Source organism: Cervus elaphus, chromosome 12 (assembly GCF_910594005.1).
Source record: "Cervus elaphus chromosome 12, mCerEla1.1, whole genome shotgun sequence".
Taxonomy (NCBI): domain Eukaryota; kingdom Metazoa; phylum Chordata; class Mammalia; order Artiodactyla; family Cervidae; genus Cervus; species Cervus elaphus.
In genome coordinates this window covers 39,244,022-39,261,890 of record NC_057826.1, presented here as the reverse complement: position 1 = coordinate 39,261,890, position 17,869 = coordinate 39,244,022, and the positions used below count along the sequence as shown (strand labels likewise).

Here is a 17,869-nt window from a genome sequence, read left to right as displayed (position 1 = left end):
CAAGCAGAACAATAGACAAAATAGAATCAGAAATTGAACCCAATGTTTTTATAAGAATTTAAGATTTGATAAAGTTTGCCTATCTTAATCAGTGGGAAATATTTACAGTTCAGTAAATGGTATTAGGACAATTGGGTAGCCACCTGTCAAATAATAAAGTTGTATTTCTCCTAAGTCTTTATACCAAAATGAGTGCCAGATGGACTACCAACATGAAAGCTAAACTACCAAGGTTGTAGGGAAAAAATGGAAAAAATTAATAATCTTGGAATAGAGGAGAAATTTCTAAGCATGATAAAATTCAGGAGACATAACAGAAAATATTGATAAGTTTGGCTCTTAAGATCAAATATTTCCACATGGTAAGAAACTCTACAAATTGAGTCAAATTAAAATCATAAACAGGGAAAAATATTTGTAACGAATTTGTCAGACAAAGGGCTGAATCTATTAAAATATAAAGGACTTCTTCAAATCAATAAGAAAAAGATCAACACTATTAATAGAAAAATTAGCAAAGAACATGAACAAATCTATCACCAAAGGAAAAACAAATGGTATGAATATAGTTTAAAAGATATCCAGGTTCCCACACAGTAAGCAAATATAAGCTAAAACTGTATTTTTTGCTTAATATCCAAAGTTTCTTAAATGTGTTTTTGACAATCTATTTTCGACAAGGGTGTAGGAAAACAGACGTTTATACATTTTTGAGGTAAGTATATTGATGCAACCTCTAGAGAGGGCAATCTCAGAATATTTATCAACATTTAGAATGTGCATACCCTTTCACACATCAATTCCATGTTTAGGAACTTCTACAGTTACATTTAAGCTTCTGCCTGGAGAAAAACATAAGGATAGTTACTGCAGTGTTGAGTATAATAGCATATTTTACCATCTCAAAAAAGAAATGAAAAAATATTAAGCTTGTTTACCCTCTACTTTAATCCTCCAATTGTTCCCCATCAGCTATTGAAATTCTGCTGATCTGGCCCCAGCATACTTTTTCTATCTTGTATCTTGCTACACCCCTTACACCTGGCCAAATGAGCACCCTGTTTGCCCTGCCCCTTCCCCGTCTCTGTACTTCTCTTTGTGCTGATCCTGTTTCCTGTTGCATGACTTGCACCGTTCCTAGCCTCTTCCTTCTTCTACGTGAATCCTAATTACCTTTATAACCTGACTCACATGCTATCTTTTTCTGAAGATATCCTTGGACATTAGATCCTCTATGATTTCCTATACTTAGTTGAAAATTTCTACCTGTTCTGACTTTTTTTTTTTTTTTTTTGGCTTCTCATAAAGTTGCTTTAGATTCTAAACCAAAGCAGAGAGAAGAGATGACACCCAAGTTAACCCATCCACTAGTGAGTTGGGACCTCTCTCCTAATGCCTGACTCCACCCAGCGGGAGCTGGCGGCAGGGCGGGGCGTGGGGTGGAGCTGGGGCGGTCCAAGGCCCCAAGGCGCTGACCCCTTCCCCTATCACCTCCCTGCTCCCCTTCTCCCCAGGCTCCCCCTGCTTCTGGACCCAGAGCGTCAGCTCAGCAGTACTGTGGTCCCCGGGGCATGACCGCAGGCGGGGCGGGGCTTCTCCCCCAAGCAGAGGAAGTGCAGGGAGGGAGGTCCAGGGCCACGGTTGGGCCAGCTGAGGTAAAGTTTTTAAAGCTTATTCATGGGGACGTGGTGTCAGTAGTCCTCATGGCTCAGCTGTGGGCCTCAGTTTGGGCCTCGCCATCCTGAGGTCGTGGTGGTAGAAGAGGTCCGAGCCCTGGTTGAGCAGCGGGTCTTCATGCCGCACGGGGCCGCGAGGTGGGACCTTCACGCCGTTTCACCCAGCATCCACCCTTGTCCCCAGGACCTGCCTCCTGATGCCGTCTGCGTGCTCCCGGGCCTGCCTTCGCCCTCTTCTCGTTTCCTCTGCCTCACAGAGGTGTCCAAGTTGACAGGTAAGACGGTGTTGAGTTCATTAAGGAGGGAGATGATGCTCAGGAGGATGGTCCCATGTTCCGGGGGGCGTCCCTGCTCTCTCCGGTCGTTGAGCAGGGAATGAAGGATGGAGATGCACACGTCTTGAGCCTCCTAGATGTTGGGGCACCGCATCTTGCGGGAGGGAAACGAAAGGCCGGACAGGAGGCAGGATAACCGATGGCGATCTATAGGTATGCCTTCAAGTAGCAGCCCTCAGAAGAGGCGTTGGGGTGCTGTGCCCCCCAGTAGGCAGGTCGCCCTCACACACCAGGGTCACCCGAAGCCCTCCACTGGCTCCTCTTGCAGCCCCTTGAGCTCTGGCAGCAGGCCCTTCGGTGTGCAGTGCTCCAGCGGAGAACTGGCCGGGCAGCTGTCCTCCCTGGCGCCTCTCTGGGTGGTCCCCTGCTCTGACTTTTAACATGTGGCCCTTTTGGGGCTGGAATGATAGTGATATTTTGTTGTCTTTGCCCTTTGATGCAACTGTTTTAATCTGGGGAAAAGATACAACCTACCTAAGACACTATTAACGTACACCGTCACCACCCCCAACCCCAGTGAAAATATCTTCTCTGTTTCTGATTATATAACATGCATTTGCAGTTGACCCTTGAACAATATGGATTTGAACTGCATGGGTCCAATTATACACGGATTTTTTTTTTTCAATAGTAAATGTACACTACAGTACCATGGGAGTTGCTGTTGGTTGAATCTGAGAATTTGGAACCAGGCATAGGGACGAAGTGGGCTTCCCTGGAGGCTCAATGGTAAAGAATCTGCCTGTCAATGCAGGCGACTCGGGTTCAATCCCTGGATCGGGAAGATCCCCTGGAGAAGGAAATGGCAATCCACTCTGGTACTCTTGCTTGGCTAGTCCCATGGACAGAGGAGCATGACAGGTTACAGTCCATGGGGTCCCAAAAGGGTCAGACACAATTTAGCAATTAAACAACACAGGGAGGAAGCACCTGTACAGAGTGCCCTATCCAGAGTGCTGATGGTTCTCTGCACAGAGGGTTGGCACCCTTAACCCCCTGAGTTGTTTAAGGGTCAACTGTACTTAGAAACGTGGAAAACCGTACACTCCTGTGTGTTTATGCTGTGCTCTGTGTGTGCGCATAATAGAATAAAAGAAAAATAAATTTCCTGAAATAAATTCCCTAGTCAAAGAATATATGTGTTTAAAATGTTAGTGTATGTTGCCAAACTGATCTCCAGAAAGATTTATGATTCAGTCAACATTTATTGAATTCCTAGTGTGTGCCAAGTACTGTGTACTATTTAGGGTACAGCGATGAGCAACACCACGTGTAGTCCCTGCCCTGTGGAGTCTGTGTAAGTATTACTAACAGAAGACACATGTACTGTGAGAAAGTATAGTAGTGTGACTTCTGCCTAGTTGGGGAGTTCAAGGATGAATTCCTGGAGGAAGTGATATTTCAGATAAGGCCTGATGCTCCAGTTGGAGTTAACTAGATTGTGGGGGTGGGGGGCAGTGTGGGTTGAGGCAGGTAAGAGATTTTCAGCCTCAGCCTTTGCAAATGTGGCTTCTGGTGGGGCATGGGGTTGAAGAAGGCTTATGTGGCTGGAGTCCATGGAAAGGGAGGGAAAGCACTAGGCAAAAATGAGGCTGGAAATATAGGTAGGGAGCATGCTACTGGTGGATTCATAAGTCTTGTTAAAAATGTTATTGTTATTCCAGTGCTAGGAGAGATATAAGCAGCAATTGGGGATATTATATTTATTTTTTAAAAAGATAACTTTGGATGAGTAGAAAGGACTGATAAACAGAGGCAAGAATGAACACAGGTTGACAAGTTAGGAGGCTATTTTTGTAGTCCAAGTGACAGATGATAACACTAAACTAATCTGAAGCACAGACAATAATAAGAAATAAAGGCAAAAGTAGAGGAAAATGGATGCTTTTATGATTTTACCAGTTAACACCAATATTAGAGGGGATATCATTGATCTTTTTTTGTCTTTGCCAATGTAAGGGGTGTATGCATAGTATAAATTATATAATATTGATTATATATACAACTTAGAATATGAATTATGTATACAATTTCCTTTGATTATTAAGGTTGGACTTCTTTTTCTTTTCCATTGGCCATATTCATTTTTATTCATTTCTTCTTTTGAATTATCTGAACATATACTTGGTCCATTTTCTTCTTCTGTTCTGGTATCCAGCCCAGAATCTCACATTGGACTTAGTTGTCATTTCCCCCTTGTCTTCTTTGGTCAATGACAGTTTCTCAGATGTATGTTTTTATTAATCATTTGAATAAATCATTTTTATACTGATGCAGGGCAGAGCTTGGTAAGAATCTAAGTGCATAATGAAGGCAAACTTAAACCAACTTAAGAGAGAGTAGATGATAGTCTGTGATATATGTTGTAAGTTTTTTAAAGTTTTTTTTTTAACTTGGTTTGTGTGTTCATGTAAGTCTGTTTATGTGTGAAATCATATTATTTCATATTATTATTTCTGGCTTTGGGATAATGCTTAGAGGTCCCTCCATCCCAATGGATAGAAGTCTTTATGTGCATTATATTCTGTTACTTTTACAACCATATATTGTCAAGTTATATCAAATAAGATACAAATCAGACATCCTCACCCTATTCTTTATTCTCTCCACCCTCAACTTCACCAGATGGGGCAATAAAAAACAGAAGTGGCGCTTACGATACAGAATCAGCAGTGTCAATATGACGATGTCATAATGTCTTGTTCTGCTCTGAATTTTTTTTGACTTTGCACCTTACTTGGGTCCTGACCAAAGCCTTATCTGTTTTGATACTATTCTTTAATTGCCTTTCCAGTCCTACCAGCTCATGAGTTACTTGAGCATAGGAACCACGTTTATCTCATTTTGTGTAACACACCTGTGACTGGGCCCGCCTTTGCGGACTCTGCCAACATAGCATTTTAATGCATCTATTCCCATAAAGAAAAGAGAAACTCGAAACACAGTGATGAAAATGTAGATTTTCTCAAGAGTTTTGTGAGGCATTTATTGGAAATAAGAGTCCCTCATAAATCATATAGCAGGACAATCACTTTTCTACATCAGGCAGCATTTGTGTGTCCTTTCTTTTCCCCTCTGGTCTATAGTCTCTCTCCAGTGAGAGTAAAAAATCTAGTCAGCAAAATAAAACTCTTAAAGTTAGCCAAATAAGGGCCACGTATTTTTCTTCAAACTCCCCTTAGGGGTTTCAATTCATTTTATCATGACTGTGTCCCTTGATTTTTTTTTTTTTTTTATCAGAAAACTTTGGGCATGGCAGAGAGTCATCCAGTGCTTGTGGGAATCAATGAATTGGGCCACAGTGCTGCTCTGATGTTGGACTTACGCAATTGACTTGGTGTCTAGGAGGTTAAAAAAAAAAGCTATTACTTTACAATTCCTCTTTGTTTTCACCTGATGGAGAAAATTAGGACTCTATTGGAAACCCACAATAATTTTGATGGGCTATCAGGTTAATTACAATAAGGATCTATCTTATATTCCCACCAAAGGGCTTAGTTACTGGAGGAGCATTTTCTTAAATGGTGCCTTAGCACGGACCCAGAGAACAGTATATTAAGAAGTGAGCAGATGGTCTGGATGAGCTGAGAGTATGGATGTCACCTGTCTGCCCTGGGGGGCCAGCCAGATGCAGATCCATTTGGGATGAAGCCTTTGGGCTGGAAGCCAACAGCCCCCAAATGGGATGTTTTATCTCTTCCCTGAAGAGAGACGTTGAGAGGCTAGAGGCACACTGGACAAAGTAGGTGTAACCAATCTTAGGTCTAAGAAGCAAGCCATGTGCACACAGGTGAGCAAATGAGATTAGAGGCGGTTGGCAAGGCAGCTGCTTAGCTTCACCTCACCTGCTGCCTAATTCAGAACTGGGTTAGCGGAGGAGTCATGGAATATTTGAATATCAACTGAGCACCAGGGCACAAAGTAGGGTCAAGTTTGCATTATCATAAGGTTAATGTCCTGATACCTAAATTCTTGCCTAATGATGAGTAGGGTCAGTTGCCCTCTTTTGCTCCCCCTTTTCACATCCTAATGGCCTCACCCTGCTTTCTGGGACCTACTTAGCCTTAATTTACATACAATAAGTTCCCCTTACGTGAATTGATCTCTTGGTGACCAAATGACCTCTACAGAAGTCACTTTCTGTCTTTTAGCCTCAGTTTCCTCATCTGAAAAATAAAAAGAAAATATTGAAAGATAATTTGGGTAGAGCAACCAACACAGTGTGCGTGTCGGACTCTGTGCAACCCTATGGACCGTAGCCCGCCAGGCTCCTCTGTCCATAGGATTCTCCAGGCAAGAATACTGCAGTGGGTTTTTATTTCCTTCTCCAGGGGATCCTCCAGGGATTGAACCCTCATCTCCTGTCGGTCTTGCATTGGCAGGTGGATTCTTTATCACCAAGCCACTAGGGAAGCCCAACCAGCACAGTACCGTCACCTAGAAGCTGCTCCTATGGTTTGTCTTAGGAGAAGCTAAGGCTGTTTCTAGATGTCAGGACACGTGGGGCTTCACATTCTCTCAGAACATTGGAGGGGGATACCTCAGCAGCAGGGGTAGAAGGAGCCTTGCTTCTCCTCATTCTTCACAGCATGTATTCTCAGCATTTAGATTCTTGTCCATTTTGACACCCAGATGATGGCTCCCTGATATCTCTTTGAACGCCTCAGCCCCTGAGTTATAGCTTCCACTGACCCCTCTGCAGGGGAGGACAGTGGGCTGGGACAGCTGCAGGAACCATGGTAAGAAGCCAGTAGAATCAAAGCTGTAACTGGGTTAATGACACTGCGGCGTTGGGGTGGCTGTCGTGAGGACTGTAAAAAAAAGGAAGAAAAGAAAGAAAAGAAATCCCAAGACCCAAACAAAGCCAGATGTGACTTAGGAAAAGAGCATTAAGGGATTGCAGTATAGAAATCTGTTTTCCTAACAGCAAATAGCTACTTAATTGGGTTAAAGTAAATCAAAAGACATTTTATATTTACATGAAAATTAACCAAAAAAAAGGAAGATAGATGAAAATCTAATTTTTTCTACTCTTCCATTTCCCCTTTTCTTTCTTCATTTTCCTCTCTTCCTCCAATACAATGAAACATTCCTTCTAATTCTCCCTTGGGGCTCAGGTAGGCTGGAACCAGAGCTATGGTAGATATAATCCATAAATGGGAATCTTGGGAATGTCACCTCCTCAACTTCTGCCGCTAAGCATATTTGAATCTGAGGCAGAAACCTCTATTAATATAAATGTGAGTTTAGTGTGCTAAACTCACATTTAGAAGCCCATTCTGGGGACAAGTTGGATTTGAAATCCAGTTTCTGCTCCTCTTGCCAAATGTCTGCCTGCCCAGAGAGGGTGACTTCCTGATAGTGGGCCTAAACAAAAGATGAAGAAAAGGGGAGACATTTTTGAGAGACCTGAAAGCCCCATGATGTGACTATGCTTGCAAGAAGGTCAGGAGTGACAAAAAGACAGGAGAAATCTGCAGGAGCCAATACAGTTTAGGAAAGTAGAGAGGAGGCTGAGAGTCTAGTGGGGAGAGGAATCCAGGGAGAAGCCTGCAGAAGGCTGGGGAGGAGCCCTTCTCTGAATGTCAGGGTGACTTGGAGCACAGCTTGGCCTCGTTGCAGTGATAAGATGCAGAGAAGCCAGACAGAGAGGACCGTGCATCCCCACCAGTCACACGGTGGTGAGAGATGCTGTGTTTTGACTGGAGTGGAGTGGAGGACCCAGTTGCAGGGCTGCAGGGTCACAGGCAAGGAGAGGGGGTGGATAAGAGTAGAACATGAGAATGAAACAGACTCCAGGCCTTTGCTTTTGGGTCCTGAATATCTGTGGTTTGTCTACTTTTTACCAAACAGCATTCTGTTCCTTGTAGCTAACTCTATTACCCTCACTGAAATACTGGTCACGGAAACAGACACACTCACAAAAACTCACCCTTGGCAAACATCGCCAAATTAAGATTTAGGCCAGAAAAGAAAATCAGGCAAAATTATATTCTTATGTTTCTTTAAATCTACCATAAAACCCCAAACCTCCAATGAACTAGAAGATCTCTCCACAAAAATCATTAAGTTAAAAATAAACATTAAAAATTGACTGGCAGTCAACAAGAATAATAGAAAATATAAAACCTTCAGACAAGAGCAGTAATTATCTTATTGATTTGAAGGATTAAGGGGAAAAGAGGGGCCTTGGGGATAAGCTATGACTCATGATTGCTGCCCTTTGGCTGGAAACTTCAATGCCTGATGGGTGGTTACGTTTTAGGATCCCAGAAGGAGGCCACCCACCCCCACCACATGAAGAAATTTGTTCAACAGACTGTACCCTATAGCAGTTTTACTAACAATTCTAATGTGGCCATACAATCAAATAAACTAAAAGTACTTGATAAACTGTGATAGTCCTCACAAAGGCAAGTGGTACCTTAGTCCTGGAGGCCAGAATTTAGATCTGGACCACTGCTGTATTCTCAGAGGGATTGGACTTATTTGTTGAACAAATGAGTCAGATATTCTACAGATAATATGTGTTTGTGTTTGTGCTCAGTCATGTCTGATTCTTTGAGACCCCAAGAACTGTAGCCCACCAGGCTCCTCTGTCCATGGAATACTGGAGTGGGTTGCCATTTCCTCCTCAATCTACGGATAATACTCTTCTGATATTACTCTTTCTGATTATATGCAAAGATTTGGGGTGGGGAGAGGGAAGATACTCATTTACCATCTGCATGCACATGTGCTAAGTTGATTCAGTCGTGTCTGACTCTTTGCGACAGTGTGGACCATGGCTTACCAGGCTCTGTCCGTGGAATTCTCCAGGCAAAACTACTGGAGTGAGTTGTTTGCCCTCCTCAGGGGATCTTCCTGACCCAGGGATCGAGCCCACGTCTCTTACATCTCCCACATTGGCAGGTAGGTTCTTTACCGTTAGCACCACTCTTTGCCATCTGTTTGTCACCTAAACTGTCCTGGGTGATTCTGTTAATTCCTGTTCTGAATGGAGGGATCCTATGGAAAAAGAGTCCTCTTACTCAAAAGGAGGTTGGAGAGGATGGCATTGCCAGTCTTCTACCATGTGGACCCTTCAGGGTTCTCCTCGTGATAGCATGTGACTTGTCCCTCACTGTGCTCACTGCCACACTCCTCTGTGGCCTCTTTGGGCTGTCTCAGGATGTTCATTTCAGGCCCTAGAAACGCAGACATCACTTGACGTTTGTGATCCAGTCCTTGAAGTTTTCCTTCCCAAACCACAAATAAATCTGCAATAGGTACTGTGGTTTTGTTTTTGAGGCTTCTCTTGAAGATAGACTCCATTCACCATTTACTCAATAGGTATTATTGATGACTTACCTGCTGCCAGGCCGGTTGCTGTTACTGAAGATCTGTGAACAATACCAACAAGTGCCTCTTCTTAGGGCTCCTGAATGTTAGTGACTGGGGGAAGTCACTGGTGGACCAGGCTCCCTCTGCCATCCCATCCTGGGGCACACTTTGCAACAGGAAAGGGGAGAGAAGTATGTCTGCTAATTCCATGTAAGTAACAGAAATGACAGTACAGCCTTACCTTCAGCAATTTTACTTCACCTTGTTTTTATATGGTTTTTAGGAGCCTTTACATTGTGATTAGTCAGAGGACTGGGCTACCCTTGCAGATGGCCTTGGAGAGTAGGAGGAACTGCTCCCAGCGATGACTGCCTCCCAGCCTGTTAATTGTACCATCCTTTTACCTTTTCTCTGTCTCTTGGTAGGAGTTGTAGAGCATAAGTTGATTGATATTCATGGGAGCTATTTGGGTTGAGACTTAGGGTCAATGTTTACTATCTTGTCCTCAAAGTGTACCCTGGTATGAACCTTTTCTTCTTTCTGTGGAGCTATGCAGTATGAAACCTGGGCTTCCCAGATGGTGCTAGTGGTAAAGAATCTGCCTGCCAATGCAGAAGACACCAAGAGATGTGGGCTAGATACCTGCATCAGGAAGCTCCCCTGGAGTAGGAATTGGCAGCCCACTCCAGCATTCTTGTCTGGAAAATCCCATGGACAGAGGAGCCGTGTAGTGTAAAACCTGTGACACTCCAGTTCTTGGCTGTGCACTTAGGGCTTTTGAGTCCTCCTTCTAGGGTCGTGGTGGAGCAAGGCTTCACTCTGCTGCAGGGGCTCTGTGTGGATGCTCAGCTTCATTAAACAGCTCTTGCCACACCCTTGCCTTCTGCCTTGGGTTCCTGCAAAGAGCTTGTGGGGAAGGTGTCACCACAGCTCCCCCTCTGCCAAGGCTCATTGCCTTTTTGTGCAGTAGGAATGTATATGTGTGTGTGTGTGTGTGTGTTACTTGCTCAGTTGTGTCCAACTCTTTGCGACCCCATGGACTGTAGCCCACCAGGCTCCTCTGTCCATGGGATTTCCCAGGTAAGAATACTGGAGTGGGTTGCCATTCCCTTCTCCAGGGGGATCTTCCCTACCCAGGGATTGAACCCAGGTGTCCTGGATTGCAGGCAGATTCTTTACTGTCTGAGACACCAGGGAAGCCCCAGGAATGTGTATAGTGAGGTGCTACCCATTCCTCCAAAAGCTCTGATAAAAGAAGCTGACATGTCCGTGATTGGGTTTTCCTCAGGAGTCTGTGTGAGGGTGTATTTCACCCACACTCTGGGATGACTCCAGCCCAGCTGTCAGTTTTATTTTCAGGAGTCCTTGAACAGGTCTGATCTGGCCATGAGAGCTATTTGGGAAGATAGCTCCACATGCTATCTGTTCCCAGGGAGCTTTAGTCATTTGTTCAAAGATTTGGGATTGTTTCATCGATTGTCAAAATAAATTAATCACGGGAACTTTTTGAAGCTAGCTAAATCCACTCTTGAACAAGGTGAGCTTATAAATACAGAAAATAGTCAAAATAAAGAATTGGTGTTTGGTAGTAGGGGACCGTGCAGAGAATGGGAAACACTCACAAGACTTGCCTTCACCATAAAAAGAATTTACTCTGTAGACTTCTGTTCACTTCACCCGGTTCTGTTGCCTGATGATGTACACAGCTCCTTTTCAATAGCTTGAATTCTGCCTCCCTCTTTCCAAGATTTTTTTTTTTTTTTTTTTGGCTGTGCAGTGTATATGTGGGACCTTAGTTCCCTGACTGGGATTGAACCTGTGTCTCCTGCAGTGGGAGTGTGCATCTTAACCACTGGACCACCAAGGAAGCCCCTGCCTTCCTCTTTCCCATTTCCCAACCCTCCCTTGACGTAGGGAATCAAACAACGAAAACACAGAAAGAACGACGCCCCAAACTACCAAACATTAATGGAATATTCACTCCAAATGAGGTTTTTAAAGAGGCACTTTAAATGCAGCAGAGACCTAAGCACTAACATCAATGTTCTTGTAAGCAGAAAATAAAATCTACAAATAAAGTTTTAGTGGAAGGCGTATCATTTTATTTCATTAATATTCATATTCCAAACTCATATACACAGTGACAGAGAACCGCAGGAGATAATTTTGCTCCTAGGAAATAAACAACAGCCCCAGACCAGCCTAATAAGCATTCAAAACAGCATCCACAGCAGGCGCAGGTGCTCTCCAGTTGCCTCTGTACTGATGTTTAGTAGGCTGGAGCTCTGAGCAGCATCATGACTGGTGCTCTGCCTTGGCATCCCACATGCTGGTGGAGTGAGATGGGCTGATTTGTCCTACCTCTGTGTTGGAGGGGACAGGGTCCCCCAGGATCTTCCTAGTAATATATGTCTTCCAGTTTTCCGTCTTTGTGTTCGGAATGACACCTCTCCCAGCCTCCCCTGACTAGTCAAGGGCAGGCTATTTCTGAAGAAAGGTGATTGAGTCTCCTGGCCTCTGACTCACTGCAGAAGCCTGCTGAGGCCTTTAAACCTGAACTCCAGTGACCTGCTCTGTGTAGCTGTAAGATGGTGAGATAAATGCACATACCCTACCCAGAACCAGGAGAGTCTGATTTTTTGATAGTGACCTGACCTTGGAGAGGCTCAACTGGTCTATGGGAAGAGGTCTTTGCTGCATATTTGTTGTTGTTTAGTCACTACACTGTGTCCACTCTGCAACCCCATGGACTGCAGCCGGCCAGGCTCCTCTGTCCATGGGAATTCCCAGCAAGAATACTGGAGTGGGTTGTCATGCCGTCCTCCAGTGGATCTTCCCAAGCCGGGGATCAAACCCATGTCTCCTGCACAGTAGGCAGATTTTTTACAGCAGGGCTTTGTTAACCTACCGCTTGTGCGCTCAGTTGCCCAGGGAGCTCCGTAGGTGCGGGTTACACCTGGAGAAGCTAAGTCATCTGCATGAGGAGCAACCTGGGTGGGGGGGGGGGGGGCGGAGGTCTGACTCTTTGTGACCCCTATGGATTGTAGCCCGCCAGGTTCCTCTGTCCATGGAATGTTCCAGGCAAGAATCCTGGAGTGGGTTGCCATTTCCCACTCCAGGGGATCTTCCTGATCAAGGTATCGAGCCCATGTCTCGCGTCTCCTGCGTTGGTGGGTGAATTCTTTACCATCGAGCCCCCTGGGAAGTCTTTCTGTGTATAAGAAGGACTATACTCACTGTGTTTCTTAGCCTTCACAGTGGGGTTCCCATCTTGCCCCTGAGGAATCCAGAAATGACCTTCCCACTTTGCAGGCTCCGAACACTGGGCTTTTGTTCCCAGTCCAGTGTTGCTCTTCTCATGCCACAACTGCCCTGGAGATAAACTGAGAAGCTTATGAGCTCCCGAGGGAATCACGTCCACATTCAAATTCCTCACAGTCATGTGGGAAGGAAGGCCAACAGAAGAGAACATTCAGATTAGAGATGCAGGGAAGAAACCTGGGGGAAAACCAAGGATTTCAGCAGAATACATTTGAATGGGAAGGGATCCGAAAGACACCTCATGGGAGACAACCACACAAATTGCTGCCGAGAAACCCAGAGAAGTGTCTGACCCAGATAAGTAAGGTTGGGTTTAATCTCTCGATTCTGGTTGCTTAATTCCCAGACAGTTTTGCTGTCAGGTCTGCACATTAATTGGTCTAAGGAGATAAGGGACCTCTTTAGATTAACATCAGAAAGAAAAAAAATAGCACATTCTCTGGTGAAAGTGTCAGTTTTTCTTAGCTGACAGAGAAGGTAGAACAAATGGGAGGTTATGGATGAGTTTCACATTCCAACTCACTGGATAAACCTCTCGACTTCCCAGAGCCCGGGTCCCCTCCTCTCTCCCCACCTTCCCTGTAGCCCACCAGGCTCCTCTGTCCATGGAATTTTCCAGGCAAGAATACTGGAGTGGGTTGCATTTCCTTCACTGGGGGATCTTCCTGACTCAGGGATTGAACCCACATCGCTTATGTCTCCTGCATTGGCAGGTGGTTCTTTACTACTAGCACCACCTGGGAAGCCCCTATTATGATTACAGCTACTGCTCTATTTTCTGTGACAGCCTCCAACCAAGTTTCGTTTATCCACTCTTCTATTTCAATAGTTCCTAGTAGTTTATGGTTCCTGGACTCAACCCTCGATCCACAGAATCAGAATCTCTGGTAGGAGCCTAGGAATCTGTATTCTAGTAAATGTCCCACAAGCCTGGAAAACACCAGCCTGCTGAGCAAATTCTTCATCTGGGCCCTGAAGCCAATTTAGGATCCAGCTTCCAGCATTTCAGCCTACTTTGCGTCTCCTCAGCTACTCTGCCCACTGGCCACATCTTCCTCTGTTTCCCTGAAGTGTTCTCTCTTCTCATCCTGTGTGAGGAATTGCTGTTCTCCTCCAAGAGCACGTGGACGATCCTGCATCCTAGCTATGCTCTGCTATCCCTACTGCCCGAAAGCCTCCCATTGCCAAGCCCTCCTCAATTGTCATCCCAGTGTTAGGCATTTTTTCTTTTTTTCTGCTTCTTTCCCTGGTTCAGCACAAGTCCTCAGGCATGCAGAGCCAGTGGTGGTTGTCTCCTCCATACACCCATCTCTCAGCTCACCTGCAGCCCCCTCAGAGCTGGAAACTGGATTCTGATCATGAGAAACGAGGGAACCATGGCCTCTGTGTTGCCAGTCGGTGGCTCCTCCCCTGGTGAGGGTGGGGTGGGGGTGAGATCGTCTTCTCACGGGAGTCAGATCCTGCACTTTTTCTTACACTTGCTGGTACTGAGCCTGCACCATGTGGCAAACCCTTGGCGCCTCCATACCCTGTTCAAGCCCTTTTCCCTGTGTCGGGCCTGGTTCCCCAGAACGACTCTGTTGCCACTTTGCTCTGTCCACCATCACTGCCCACACAGGATGTGGGTGCCCTCCCCACTGCCCTAGCTCAGGGTTTGAAACAGCCTCATGAAACCACCCCCTCCGTGTGGCCTGCCCTGACCTGGACTGCCGAGCACCGCCCTCTGCTCTAGGCACTGTGGCCTGGCCGCCAGTGGGAGAGGATTCTGAGTCCTGGATTGTGATGCCCACGGTGATAAGGAGGTCAGAGAGGAGGCTTGGGAGTCCAGCCCAGCCCCAGATGGGCAGACCTCCCTGAAGATACAGGAACTGCCCATGGGGCAGCCAAGGGCAGACATTCCTGGTGTTTCGACTGTTGCCTTTGCCACCCTCTGGGGCTCACCACATACGCTTTTAGGTCTGTTTTTTGACTTGCTTTGTTATCAGACCCTGTTTCCCTCGGCCCAGCCCTCCTTTACTCTGTCCTCTGCCCTGAAGGGGGTGAGAGTAGGTAGTGAGCAGTGGGGTGGAGGGAGATGCACTTTGAGGGGTGGTCTTCAGCACCCCACTGTGGTGCAGGGAAGCCTCGAGGCTTAGAGCCCCAGCTGAGGAAGCGTCTCTGTCTTCCCACTTTGCTGTTTCTCTGAGGGCAGGGAGAAGGCCCAAGTGCTGGTGCTATACTGTTTTTAGTCCCTAAGTCATGTCCAACTGTTTGCGACCCCAAGACAGAAGTAGCACTTGGATTGGCCTTGAAGGACAGGTGGGTTTGTGTAACCAGATAGGTGAGGTGGGCACCCCAGGTGGATGTATTGGCCTGAGTAGATATAGGGAGATGGGAAAGTTCTGGTATGATTGCGAAGTAAATAATATTTAGTTTGGCAAAAACTTTGCATTATTTAAGGGAAATCATGAGTGAAAAGGCTGGAAAAGTTAGCCAGATCAAGTCTTTGGAAGACTTTAGACTCAAGACTAGGGGTTCTGCCTTGATTCGGTCAGATACATATCCACTGGAGGCTGTTCTTTCGTAGATAAATAAGTAACCGTGACAACTAAGAAGCCGAATCTTGCCTTCTTGACCAGGAAGCCCATAAGCAAACAGCTTGGGAGGAAAAGAGTGGTAGTAATGTGAATAGAAAGGAAAAGAGGAGATACTGAGAGTGGTCCTGAGGGAGACGAAGCAAGATTTGGCAATCTAATGGGGATCAAAGAGAGGTGAGGGATCAGGAAACCATCTTGTGCTTTTATATAGATTCCTGTTGGCTAGAAAGCTTCTCCATTCAATATTTTCAGGTGCTTCCCATGTGTCTTGTATGAGAATAAGCAGTAAAGGAGCAATGCAGGTAAAGAAAACATAGTCCTTACTCCAGCTGAGAAGAGGACTAAGAAGAGAGTCCAGGTCAGCTCTTACTGTTCTCTCTGGAAAGAAAGTCAGAGATTATTGAATATTTTCTTTAGAATCCTCCGTGAAGTGTGGATGAGGAAAAAGGAATCCAGGTCCACCAATTCCATGGATGGTTCCCTGATTTTGTTTGACTTTGTTTCATTCAGTAGCTATTTGCTTTGACTCTAACATGGAATGTGCACAGAGTCACAAAGCTGAGAACTCCCCCAGTGTCTCCTAGCTTTGGAGGATGATAAGAGGAACACAGCAAAAACTACAGTGCTTGGAGTAAGGAAGAAGACACAAGGGGTAGCATGGGCTTGAAAGGCGGGTCTTATGCTTTAGTTAGGGAAAGGAGCTGGGGGAATCTTTGTGGAAGAAGTGACATCTAAGCCAGACTTTGGAGGGAGTGGGCCTTCATTAGGCAGACATAGGGGAAGTGAGAGATGCAGGGAGAGCAAGGGCAAGGAAACAGAGAACATGGGACATGTTTGCAGAATGTTATATTGTCTTGTTCAGAAAGCTTATAGGCTGAATATAGTCTTGTTTATACCAGGATTTTGTTTTGTTTTGCCAGTGAAGTCAAGAATAAGAGTTGGAAACCCAATGAAGTAGTTTATAGTTGTGGTTTAGTTGTTTCCAGTTACACAGTATTCTGGGTTTCTAGTTGGTCCTAGCAGACATCTTGGTTTGTTAGCCGGCTGTCAAGAGTCCTGTGATTAGGTGACTCCTCCACTCCAGCCTGGAAGTGTGTCTGTGGAGCATTTAGTTTTACAATTAATGTTTCTTTGAGAAGGAGACTGGTTACTCACCATCCAAGGGTGGAAATCATGCTGCTTTCAAGTTTGTTTAGCGTGGGTTATAGGACATATATGGGAATGACTAAGTTACATAAACATATTCAGGGAAACTCAAATGCTCAAGGCCAGGGCCAGGCTGAAATTGGTCGTTAATACTCTTACTTCATCATTCTGGATCTTCCTTCTCTCTCAGAGTTGTTGATTCATCAAAGAGCAACTCAAAATATTATGACAACAGTATCTTTCTCATTCTAAATAGGAGGGCAAGGAGGACCACCCAAGAGTAAGAGGCATAATTACCCAACTTAATAATCAGCAACAAATTGTCAGTTATTATTAACTGTGTTCTCTTGTTAACATTCTGTACTAGGGTGTGACTAAAGTAAATGCAAGAGTAGATTTTTTTGTCTTTTTTGGCAGGGCATAGTAGGGGGCTTGGTGATTGGAGTTGGGGAGCTACTTGTCCAAATAATAAAAGGTTCTAATGCATCCAAGAAAGCCAAATCCTAGACATGTTTCCAAGCATGAAGTTTTGAGCTTGGTACCTGATTATATTGCTTTCCTAAGGCTGCTGCTGCTGCTAAGTCACTTCAGTCGTGTCCGACTCTGTGCGACCCCATAGACGGCAGCCCATCAGGCTCCCCGTCCCTGGGATTCTCCAGGCAAGAGTACTGGAGCAGGGTGCCATTTCCTTCTCCAATGCATGAAAGTGAAAAGTGAAAGTGAAGTCGCTCAGTCGTGTCTGACTCTTCGAGACCCCATGGACTGCAGCCTACCAGGCTCCTCCCTCCAGGGGATTTTCCAGGCAAAAGTACTGGAGTGGGTTGCCACTTCCTTCTCCATTCCTAGGGCTGATGTACCCCAAACAAAAGAGATTAATATTCTCATAGTTTTGGAGACCAAAAGTTTGAAATCAAAGTGTTTCCAGAACCTTATTCCCTCTGAATTCTCTCGGGGAGAATCCTTGCCTCTTCCAATTTCTGGTGGTTCGAGGTATTCTACAAACACCTTGATGCTGCACACTCTGATCTCTACCTTCAGATTCATGTGCCTGTTTATTTCTGTGTGTCCTTGTATTGAAAATCTTACTCTGTGTTTCTCTTATAAGGCCATCTTTCATTGGATTTAAGGCCCAGCCTAAATCTAGGATGATCTGAGATCCTCAGCTTAATTCCACCTGCAAAAGCGATTTTCGAAATAAGGCCACATTCATAGATTCCAGGGATTAAGATATAGACATATCTCTTTGGGAGTCATCATTATTCAACCTATGATGCCAAAGATGCATTCATTCTCTGCTGGCACAAGAATGTGCCCCTGTTCAGTGGTTAAGAATCTGCCTTCCAATGCAAGGGATGTGGGTTCGATCCCTGGGTCAGGAGCTGAGATCCCACATGCTGTGAGGCAGCTGACACCACACTCCACATATAGACAGAAGCCCATGCACTGCAATGAAGAGCCCTCCCATTGCAAAAAAAGATCCCACGTGCCACAA

General features: G+C 45.3%; 1 pseudogene; it reads right to left on the bottom strand.

Annotated features, from left to right (window-relative positions):
- Positions 1-1,701: 1,701 nt before the first annotated feature.
- On the bottom strand, positions 1,702-14,033 carry LOC122705633 (annotated as a pseudogene).
- Positions 14,034-17,869: the final 3,836 nt, after the last annotated feature.